The sequence below is a fragment of the Camponotus vicinus genome, unplaced genomic scaffold (genome assembly GCF_025532165.1).
Source record: "Camponotus vicinus isolate PSW18456_S1 unplaced genomic scaffold, iyCamVici1.0 SCAF_9, whole genome shotgun sequence".
Lineage (NCBI taxonomy): Eukaryota > Metazoa > Arthropoda > Insecta > Hymenoptera > Formicidae > Camponotus > Camponotus vicinus.
In genome coordinates this window covers 18,290,234-18,302,974 of record NW_028141981.1, presented here as the reverse complement: position 1 = coordinate 18,302,974, position 12,741 = coordinate 18,290,234, and the positions used below count along the sequence as shown (strand labels likewise).

The window sequence follows — 12,741 nt, the reverse complement described above, 5'->3', positions numbered from 1 at the left end:
CGTAACAAATCAACGGGACAGGTTGCACCAATGGTGTCTCTTTTTCAATCGCGAATAGTAAAAGTCGAGCTGGAAATAGAATGATGGTTATTCATGTTTGCATGCTGGGCAAACATGTGGAGTTAATAAAGAAAGATTAAAAAATTTGAAGAAATAAATTTAGATTTTTTCAAAGTTTAGATTTTTATTCGAATCAGACTTTATCTCGCAGGAAAATTATATTCGAAATTATAAATTTCTTTCGAGCTCTGTCAAATTCTTTTAATATTTAATTATTTTTTATTAAAGTATACATATTTCTTAATAATAACTTTTAAATTGTTCTTAAATTTAAAATGTATTTATTTTAGTAAATTTCATGAGACTTAAATTATATGAGAAAATATAATGTTTAATTATAAATTAATTGTTCTAAAAAGCTTAGAACTGGGAAAAATTGGGAGCTTTCTCAATTGCACTTTAAGAAAAGACGTCTAAATGTATCGATAAATTCTTTTGAAAACTGAATCGATATCTCTCTTTCTTTTTTTTCCATGAATACCGGTAGCATTGCGATATTTGCAAATCTGTTAGGCGAAATTCTTACACACGCATACCTAACATGTACAGGTATCGGCGATATCAAGAAAGACGGAACTGTTGGACGTACCGTTAACATTTCGAAACAATACATTCCTGGCTTTCGTAGCACGGAATTAATTAACTTAGCGCGTTAATTTCCTGAGTCCCTCTCCGTCCGGTCCGGGGTCTTATGTCATTAGCGTGTCATACTTTTCACTATGGACTCGCACTTTCATACCGGCAGTAATAACGATCGAGTCTCGGATAAGCGCGCGTGTGCATAACGGACCCGCGGCGTTCTCAAGGCTGAAGAAAAACGCGGTGTCTATGCACGTACATACACACCAGTGAGAAACGCAATTTATAGATAATGCACAATACAGTAACGTACCGTTACAACCGGTACTCGGCCTCGACGTTACTCCGCGCTAATGCTTCTCATGCGCTTTTCGCCTATTAATCGATACTCGCGCTATTACGTGCGATTCGTTAGTAGATAGGTGTCCAGCCTGTGCTTCTAAATTTGCACTGCTAACGCGATAAAATTACACGCGAAAAAGTAATTAAAGGAAATATCTTCGACAATTATATTTTAATTTTTACACCTTCATTTTTACGCGATTTGATTTTATTGACTAGTTCGTTCCTTTTAGAGTTAGCTTTGTTACAAGTATCTTTGTGTATAAAAATATATTTAAATTATATATGTAAATTTATTATATATTTAAATTAAAAATAAAGCGATTTGTGCGGACTCTTATTTTAAAAATACATGCATTGTCGAGAGAAAATATTTCACATCTTCTTAAAATGCGAAAAATATTATATTCATAATACATGTTTCGATGGGTACGTCTAAAATCATTGACGGTGTTTCGAGTTGATACATCGGCAAGATCTCTGCAGCAAGATTTACAAAGAGATTTTCAGTTGCCAAGTATCGGATGCATAATACCGAAGAGTTTCCGAAACAATGTACAGATATACACATACCGTAGAAAATAGAAAGGAAATGCCGGCAGCGAACTTCCGCGAGCGCTCGGAAAACACGAGATGCCGGAACGAGAATAGAAATACAATCTCGCGTGCGCGCGGAAACATCCGACGAGAAAAATAGTATACGTATACCGGTTATTTTTACAAGCTTTGACAATCATACGACACCACTTGTCTCGTATAATTCGGTGTATGTCGCGCGAAGTGATTAATTAAATATATGTGTGGAACATAATAGGACGTTGCCACGAATCTTGAGTAAAATCAAACAAGCGCTTCTCGTCTCTCTCACGAATAGCCGAACCGAAATAGAAACCATTTCGCGGATTCTAGACACGATGCTAGACATAAACCAACGGGGCTATTTGTAACTTCGTTCCAACAAGTGCGTTAATATGCGTGTGAGGAACGCAACGCGAGGAATTACAATCTTGCGGCCGAATATCATTTTCGACGAAATATTTTATTACCTAACAATAATTTTTTTTTAAATATCGCAATTTTATATCATGTTACGTTTCATCATTTTATCATTCTCTACTTTTGATTATATTATAGATTTCGACTCTCTAAAATGTTTAATCGAAAATTTCTATTATTTCTCATTATTACATAATTACTAAAAAATACTTGTGAGAGAAATATGAGATATATATTACTAGGATATTCATATTTATGTTATATATTATATATTTTATGGAAACAATCAGCGTTTTTTCGTTATTACTCCAGATATTAATTTCATTACACAATCACTCGCGAATTTCTCATCGTATGCTTATGACGATTAAATGCTGAAATTTATCCGACGAACTGTTCGCTTGCCGGAACAAACGCTAAGTAAACAACGCTGATTTGAATCCGTTGATAGTCTTCTTTTATTCGCGGTAATATTATAGCGCCGATTAGCTGTCAACACGCAAATTACCCACACACCGATATGCATTCCGTATACTAACCGATATTTACACAGATACATGTGTACGCGACTTGCGAACGTCGCACAACACACGTGACAGAAAGAGAGAGGAGACGTCTAATGAGCGCGTCCAACACCGACGATAAATCAACGTTGCGTAATCGAGAGGTTGATTTATATCGCCCGACGTGTGCTGTTGACCCGTGCGATTGCTTCCTTTTTTTCCCTCTTTTCTCGCCCGTCTACCGTTTTTTGCGTTCGAGCTTCTTTTCCGCTCCTGCGGAGATTTTCCGAAGCGATCACGTGTATGATTTTAAACGATTGCATGACTATTACTGACTTTTTGCGCTCTTTATATCGCACGTTGATATCTTAACGATGATCGACATACTTCCCTCCATAAATGCTTTATATGTTATATAAATTGCATAGGATTTTTCCCGAGATTTGCAATGTTTTTTAAGAACATAAATAAATAATTATTACACACGTATGTGTAACTATATTTTATCGAACACATCTATTATTCCGACGTTTATAATGATTCATAGATGTTTGTTGTATCTTTAGTTACGCAAGAGAAAGAAACAAATCATTTTTTTTTAAATTAAGCGATTGACTTTTGACACCTGTATTGTCAATTGCTCCAGGTTGGAGCTCTTGTTCGACTTAACAAAAAAAAAAGAAGAAACGTAAATCTATTTATTACATGTCGCACGCGTGTTGCCCTGTTTCTCGCACCGATTACTTCATCGCGTTCGGCTTTTCCAATGCGGTATCTCGGAAATACATCGATACACGCCTAGCTGCCCACGTGCCACCTTCGAGACGCCGCGTCGGTGCGAGAGAGAAAGCACTATCAGTAATGCTCGCTCGGGTGTGACACCAGTTGTCGAGTTGCAATCGCGAGAAAGGATTGTGCTTTCATACCCGGAAAATTTATCCTTCTCTTTTATAAAATGATCTTCAACGTATTTACTTATACAATACGTATTGTACTTTACTCGATTCCTTTTTCAGAAATCAATTTTTATCACCGTGTCGCTTCTTTCTCTTAGCTTATGTGTGATCCAAAAAGAATATTTACAGGAAAATCTATTATTCAAAATCTAAGCAATCTTATGCAATCTGGATTTCCGATTGGGAGTCACCTAGTATTATTTTGAGTCGAAAGCGGCGATAAATCGAACCGCACGCAAGCGATCATGGTAGAAATTCATATCAAAAATTCAGGGCAGTCACTGCTACAATGTTTGTTAGTTTACGCAAGTGTACAGTGGTCAAGAACGAGCGGAATTTTAAGCAAAGTATAGATATTTATTCTGGTCATTCCATCGGTTACCTGGTATCTCGCTGTTATTTTCCATTTAAATATTAAATTAAAATCTATCGTGTTGACTGTAACAGATAAACATATAAACGAAACATATATATCAAAATATGAGAGCTCTCTTGAATACTGTTAACGATAGCAGCGATTTCACGATAAATACGCTATGAGAAAAAATAAATTCTATTTGATTTATAACTGGGCCAACAATTGGCTGAATTGAAGTCGTAGAGCGAATTAAGATCCGTCCTAGAGCATAAAAATCGCTAGCTACAAGATACTTAGCACATGTAGTTAATAGAACAGAAATATTTTTGAGGATGTTTTTTACTTGTCAGTAAAAATCAACTGTCAACTTTACTAGATTTGGCGATTAATTAATTTTATAATGTTATACAAAATACAACAAAAATTAATAATTATTTTGCGTGTTATATTTTTCATATGATTAAATAATATTAAATCATTCAATTTTTCTCTCCTTCATTCACCTGCGTCCTTTATTCGTTAATTAATAACCATCAGATAGGATCGCGGTGCAAAGTTGAATTTTGCATGAATTCTATTCTAAAATACGTATTTCCCTCCATCATCCCGCACCATCCCCTTTCCTTCAAAACGGATTTTCTCTCTCGACACGACGACATAAGGCGCGCATAAGGTGAAGGTATCGATTGCGCAACGTCTGTATTATGCAACCGAGTCGGCTTCCTGCTGTTATCTAACTGCACGGAGTGCAGGAACTCGGTAAAGACTGGGACGCGATGATGTGACGTAGTTGCCCAAAGTTTTCTTCTTCCGCGATCGACGGCGACCGCTCGTCGATAACTTTACATCACCGTTCGCGTACCGCCATAAATGGATTCTTACCGGGGGGCGTACTGCGCAATACGTGGTGAAAAAACCTAATTATCACATGTTAAACAGGTAGCTTACAAAATCGATTGTGGGAGAAAGTATACTCGCGCTAAAGGTGAGACGCGTGCACGCGATGAGTCGGCGATCGATTAACCCTTTTTCGCTTGAAACGTCGTAAATATATGTATACAATACCACCAACCTGTATTTTGTCATAAATTACCTGTGAAAGATATCGCTTTCTTTAATAAAAGTACCAAAGAAAATTTTTAAATTTTGACATTTCCTATTCCGACAATTTATATAATACATATATAAATGTAAAAATTATTTTATGAAAAAATTTAAAAATTAAAATTAAAAGAAATGACTTTTATATTCTTGAAATTTAAAAATAAATTCTTGTAAGTAGAAAGAGATAACAAAAGTAAACATCAAAGAAAAATTATGTTACTTTTATGTTTGAATCTTATTGTTAGTCTGAGATTTATCGACTTCAATATTAAATAATTCCATTCCTACTAACCATTTGATAATGAAGCAACCGACATTTTTCTTGCCTTGGTGTCGAGTTTTTGCGATCGAATCAACCCGTTTGGTTCCGGGACACCCTGTACGGAACATCTAATTTGAATTGCAAATGTGGCAAAACGTCAAACGAGAACATTAATCACTCTACGTCTCACTCGCCTTCATAAAATTACATACACATTCCTTTCTTTTAGCTTCTCTCTCTCTCTCTCTCTCTCTCTTTCTCTCTCTCTCTCTCTTTCTCTATGCTGTGTGTGTGAACAATCTTTTCCTCAATTAAAAAAAAATTTTTTTCCATAAATTTCATTGCCAAATACCTAAATTTTAAAATTATTAAGACAAATATTTATTTATTTGATTTATTTATTTACTTGATGTATCGATCATTTATTAATGTACGTAATATTAGTAATGTTAACAATTACAATATATATATATATATATATATATATATATATATATATATATATATATATATATATATTAATCTTAAAAATCTTTTACAAAATTTTAATTTCTTTTGTGTTTTTTAACTATATTTTTTAATGAAAAATGAATTAATTAGAGTTTGCATATGATAATATTGTGATATTTTTTAATAAATATACATTCTCGAATTTGTTTACAAATTTAAGATTCAAAATCATTATATAATCTTCATATCCTTTTATATATATAATGAACATAATAAATATTCAATTACAATTTTATTTGTCAATAGAAATTACAATTCTCATTTTATATTAATATTATCATACTATCTTATAGTATATACAATCTTCGTATAAGAACTCGGAATCGGAAAGTCGCGATTACCGCTAAATACCACTAAATAAAGGTGAGAATATGTGGCAATGACGTTCTCTTACCGTATAATTAGTGTGCTAAATGCGACTGTCTGAGTTCTTGAGTTCAATTTGTCTAATATGATCATGACACGCGATTTAAACACGAAACGAGAGTCGGGCGGGGCATGCTGAGAATGCTATTGTCTTTCGGGGATATGCACTATGCGGTGTATTAATAAATCGTGTACTGTGTATCGAGGTAATATCGACTCTTTCTCAATCGAAAGGTCCGCTACTGTGGAATAGCGCTTGGCTATAAAATTCAAATCAGACGAAACATTAGTTCTAATATATTATGCAAAACAGATAAATTTATCGCTCGATAAATTTGCTAGTGAATTCTACTAGAAATTTGAAAAAGCAAGGACATATGGCTCGAATATGGCTCAATATGGTCTGCATATGTCATTCATCTACCTTTTTTTAAAAGTTCTTTCGTGCAAAAATGACCATTTTTGCGTCGATATATTTTATTAGAAAATAGGTATATGAATTTTATAAGACTTATCCTTTATCATTTTTTTTTAAATATTTTCATTGAGAAAGAATGAAAAAATTTTAAGCTTGAATTAATCATACTTTTTCGATTTTGCTCTTGTATGAAACCTTGACAACCACAATATTCCTATTGTGGCGTTACAACATCACATCTGGTGGGTTTGACGTTTAGTTTTTCTCGGGCTTCGCATCAATCAACGAGATCTTGTTGTGTTTGTTACTCGAGAGTTTCAAGCTAAGAGATCCTTACAGATATGGGTTCAGAAAATTGTGACAGTCGACAAGGATACAAGGATAAGTTAAGAGCGTCCCGTCCAACTTAGATTTTAGAAACAAAGTCGAGTAACAAGAGCGCAAACGACTTGTGGTAGATATGGTGGAGATTGTGTGATCTCTGAACCCGATATATACATTACACATTACGGTGCCTCTCTCTCTCTTTCTTTCTTTCTCAAGGTTGCTTACGGGAGCGATAAGTATGCGATTTATGTGTGCCCGGGCGACGTTGCGTTGTATTGTGCGGCATATGCGTGTACGTGTCACAACTTGCCGATTGCATCAGCGACACTTTCGAGCACTGCAGTGCGGTAGTCCATTGTTGCGTACCAATCGCATATTATCGTATGGCACGCACGATCCGTTTCCACTCACGATCACCCCGTTACTTTCGTCGCGGCTCACCCATACCTCTTCGCCGATTAATTCGCCGTCCGATCGGCCGCAATGATGGGAAAGATACACGCACTTACTCCGTTCCCGACGTGCAATAAATGTACGGACAAGCTTATTATACGCTTTAAGAGGCTTAACACGTATAACGAGTGTATGCAGAATCTCATTTCCCAATTCCCAATTCTAAACTCTAGGCTCTTAACTTCCAGCGACTACAAATGATGTGGATTTCATAAATAAAATTGTAAAACATAGATGCATATTTAGAATCTAAATATATAATATGATTTGAAGAAGTCCTTGCTTTCATTAATTTTTTATTCGATAGACAACTGAATATTTGAAGGAAATTTCGACCTAAACAGATAAATCGTTAATATAGATGTATAAAATACTTCTGAAATAATAAAATAAAAATTATTTATGTCGAATGTTTGCAAAACTATATGTTTGTTAAAATGAGAAAAATGTGATTTTTACACCGGCGTGTTGCCTAACGACTCGATTAGCTCTTTTTATAGTGCAATCAAGATTCTTATGTATGACAGTCACCGGATATATCTGAGGATTCTTCACGGCCTGGCCCGCGAAACGGGTATTTCGCAGGTGAAGGTGCGACGAGGCATGGCGCGTCCCGGAAGTAGGTGCGTCCAACGTAGTTCCTCCTTTCGAGACCGGGACGTTCTTAATAGTCCCGCGATCATTGTCATCGTTACGCGCTCGATGTTAGCAATCGTGCTTTCTCGTGTCATCGACAAGCAAGTGTAAAAAAGAAATCGAAAAAGAGAAAGAAAGAAAAAAGCTATTTGTTATTTGGAATAAATTTGAAAAAGAGTTATACTGATAAAAAATATATAAATATAATAAGGAATATAATGAGGATTTTTCATTTTGAAGAAAATTTATAATACTAGCAATACGCGTGCGCGAAAATAAACTTGGCTCAAAGGTCTCAAAATTTGGATTTTTTAATAGAAATATTAATAAAAGTCTTATGTAAAAAATATTTTTTTAAATTAAGATTAAAGATAAAAAATAAAATATAGAATCATATAATATATATGTATAATAGATTTAATTTATTATTTGCATAATTTCTTATTTAATTTCTTGATAACTTTCACTTACAAATTTCCTATAAATTTTCAAATAAAAGATTAAGTTGTCAAAAGATTAAACAAGTAAGGAATTAATAAACAACAAATTTTTCTAAAGCGAAATAATTCTATTCAATCGTCGTCGAGCAGTGAAATTGTATTTAAACCCCTTTCCCATTGAAAGATATTTGCATAACTCTCACATGAATCCCACGATTAACAACAAAATTAATTAAGAAGATAAAAATAATATAGACTCGAGTATATTATGCTAAAAGAGAGGAGAAGAAAGGAAAGAGTACGTATGTATGTTTGTCGACGAGATGCGCGGGGGTCGGAGAGGCAGAGGTGAAGTCGGTCGTAATCTGTGGGAGAGGACGAGGAGGCAGCCAGGCATGTCCGAAGGAAAGGAAGCTCTGCGGACCTCAGTTCCGCTCGTTCTCGTCTTCCTATCCGATTCTCTCTTTCTCTCTCTATCTTCTTCGTAAGAGTTCGTACGAGCCACTGATTCCAAGCCGAGTGTACTACGACGACCGCCGTTCGCTAGGGCGTGGGTGTGTATGCGTACGTGTGCGTTATGCGTACAACGTGCGCGCGTTGCACGCCCGTGGAAGCGACACACTCCGCTACCTCTCTTAGGCCACTTACCTTCTCCCTCCAGCCCCGTGGGACGCGAGGACGACTCGTTTGGGAGATCGAATGCGTCCAATGGGTTTGTCCGGCGATTCGGAACCGGGCCTCGAAGGAAATTTTTCACATTTTTCGGAAAGAAGACCTCAAAGACCCTCGATGATTTGACTATTATTAATATAACGCTGACTAATAATCGGGCCAAATTCTTAGTATTTTTAAGGTATATTAAGGATAAAAGAGGCAGATTTTTTTTTTTGTATTAAAGGCCAAGAGTTTGTAACATCAAATGTAATACAGGTGAGTTATCTCGCGATCCAATATCGTCAACGAGATATCTCATGCCTATAACATGGGAATTAGAAGTGTTCTTTTTATATAAATGTATCAAAAATTAAAGAATGTTAAATAAAAGTTAATCATTATTTTAGATTCTTTTCCTTTTTTATGCAATTTGTTGGTGATGATTAAAAGTTACTTCGCTATTTAATTGGCCAATGATAGCGAGACGATTTTACATAAAGATTTATTAATTGAATAAAAAATGCGGGAAAAATTGAATACATTAAAAATTCTTGAATATACATCGAATATGCTCTTTGGCTCTTACAGAATTTCGAAAAAAGTCATTTAATATGCCAATAACATAGAGTTAATAAGTTGTACTATAAATATTTGAGAGATTTTTTCCGAACGCGTGCGTATAATTTAAAGAATTAAAATTTAAAGAACGATACAAGAACAAGATGGTTTATTTCTTATGCATCTTATTTAAGAAACATTCTGAAGATATGACATACGTGTCGTCTCTTCGCGAGAGACTTTTAAGCGGCTCGTGTTACGCTTCGGCAAATCGTTGCTTAGCGTTCAACCGCGATCTCGTCCGTGTCCGAAGCGGGAAAATGTTAATTTGCATAAATGATCGAGGGATCTTCCCGCATCCCGGAAAACGGGCGAACGCTACGTGACACTAATGCCGCCTTTCGCATAGTAATCGAGGAAGCAATAGTTTCCTGGAACGCGGTCTTCTCCTTAATCGGTAATTCGACTCCCGGTAATACGACACACTTGCCCAAGATATTCAGCGCATGCATTTACGTCGTAAAAGTATAATTGGATATTTTAATTGGCACGCAAATTACGTATTTAATGTCTATTTATAAAAAAAATCATAATCGATAATATTTGAACCATTCAAAGAATAACGCGCTGAAATATTCGACGGTGTCACAAGATAACGTGTTCAAGAATTTATCTATATAATTTTAATATTAAAAGTTATCAAAAGCCTGAAATTGAAAACTGTAATAATATAAAAAATCTATATGTTAATATTTCAAAGTTTGGCAAGAGTATGATCTTCCAATAAGACTATTCCTAGACCTTTCAATATTCAAGTGCGATTGGATTATCGCTCCCTCATCTCGCGCGTCTGATCTCATGTCTAGTCTCCTTTCGCCATCCCTGGTATCTCGTCCCTATCTCTTCACCCTTTCCGTGTGGGCAGTCCACTTACGCGCGTTTCCATGTTCATGTGAGTCGCGGAGATGAGAAAAAGAGAAAGAGAGAGAGAGATCCCGGACGCCTGCATCGCCGAAGAATGCCGTGTAATGATGCTGCACATCCGGGACGACGGTTGGAATACTCCTCTCCGCGCTCCCCCGCGCTCCTTGCCTCGTTGCCGCCGTCATCGTCGGCGTTCTCCACTCTCCGTCCTTTCTACCTTGTATATCCTTCTCGGCTTCCGAGATGGCTTCTGTGGCGTGGCACAGGCCGTGCGGCCTGAGCGGCGAGAGGTGCACGTGGTGGCGTAATCGCTCTCGAGAAGAGGCTGCTCTTCCTTCGGCCGCGATGCATTGCCGAGGGGCGAGAGGTAAAGAAAAAAAAGAGAGAAAGAGAGAGGAAAAGACCGGATTCCAGTAAAGGTCTCGTCATCACTTTTCGACACACAATCGGCGGGATGCACACGTCCGTCTCGATTACCATGGATCGAAAACGCCGATATAAATCGAACAAAATTAAAAGAATTTATAGTTAATTTAATAGCCTTTTTTTAGCTTTATAAATTATATATTATCTTTATAATTATGTTTTTAAATTGTAGTCTTGTCCTTGATGCAGATACGTAGGAGAGAAATTTCTTCGATCAAATATTCAGTGGATTCTCGGTCTGACAGTTTTTGCAGTTCCTGATAATTAAACAGGAACATTTTGATTTATGATATAAATAACTTGTAGATGAATAAATATATAATTTTGCTGTATCTTGCGCAAATTTCATATCTTACTTTCTAGACACAAAATTCTTTAAATTCTTCAAACTTTGATCTCACTTTCCTTGTATTTGATAATTTAAGAGCGATCGTTTATTTCTCTCGTGTTAAGATGTGTCTCGTGACATTCTTTGACATTCTTCGTCCGGTTGTCACTGATAAAGTGAGCAAGAAAAATCCATACGAGACTCATCGGACGAAATGCAAAACTTAAGAATTGATGTGTCTGGCACTTATTTGAATCTGCATCAAACAGAATTGTCTGGGAAGTGGTTCCGTCCAAAATGCAAATATTTACAGATATAAATTCTATCGTGAGTTGCATTATTGATTTTATATGGAAATTTTATATCCACCAAAAACATACCCAAGTGTTCATCGAATAGAATATTACTGAATGTTTTCATGTTTACTTTGTAACACGAAATCGCATCGAGATAAATATCGTGAAATATCGAAGTCATAAAGCACACCTGACACTGATTGTAGTTATGAAAAATCATCATCTAAATTTATGAAAATTATTATTCAAAAATTGAATAAACACTAATTAAATAGAAATTATTTTTTAAAGAAGATGTCTCCGTAATCTTTAAATTAGTGTAGAACTCGTGAAATAATTATTTTTGTTTGCCTGCCAAAAAAAATAATTTTCCTTCATAAGAAATTGAATGCTTCACTTGTACGCCCTTCTAATTAAGTCGCTATTAGCCGGTCTCTTCCAAGATTCTTGCAATAATTACATTCGACGTTCGGAGGGATATCCGTTGTATATCGTTAGGATATAACGATGTTCGAACAGCGGGATGAAAAATGACGCGGGAGAAGATGCGCCGGGGTAGGAGAGTAAGTTGGGGTAGTCGTCAAAGTTGCTATAGGCCGTAACAAAAGCCGACAGGAGAGAGGAGGAAACTTCAACGAGGGTCGTGAGGGCGAAGATCGCTCGCTTGCCTGCCTGCCTGACTCTTTTTCCTGTCGTCCCATCTCCCACTTGTTGCCTAACTTCGTCTGGTTCTCGTCTTACGTGACGGGCTTTTGAAAATCGAATCGCCCGCAGACGCGGGGAAATGTTTTCGTGGCATCCCCTTCATCGGGAACGCATAAGCGTCTTTTCGCGTCGTAAGAGTGTTAGAATGAAGGATCGGAGGATGCTCGAAAAGTGAGTTCTCGATATAAATAAAAATCTATAAGTTAATGATTCCCCTCGATCGATAATAATATTTTGTCTAGCAAGTTATAATTTTCCTCAAAAATCATGAAAGTCAAACATAAAAAAATCTAGAAAGCTTAGCAACTTGACACAATCCGAGAAAAATTATCATACGTTGCACCGTATCGATGTTTGAGTGTATTAACATTTTACAAGCATCTAAAAGATAAATGGAGTTTTAAACGCGTAAACAGATAACATAATCCTGTTTTGCATTTGATTGCAAACTAAGCTGTATCTTAATATAGATATAACTTGTCATTAAATAAATGATATTAATGTAAAATTAGCATCGTAATCCCTTGAAAAATATCGATA

General features: G+C 36.0%; 1 long non-coding RNA gene across 5 annotated transcripts in view; it reads right to left on the bottom strand.

Moving 5' to 3' along the window:
• LOC145976584 (uncharacterized) overlaps positions 1-12,741 on the bottom strand; it is a 106,990-nt gene that overhangs the window by 78,728 nt on the left and 15,521 nt on the right. The window lies entirely within an intron of this gene.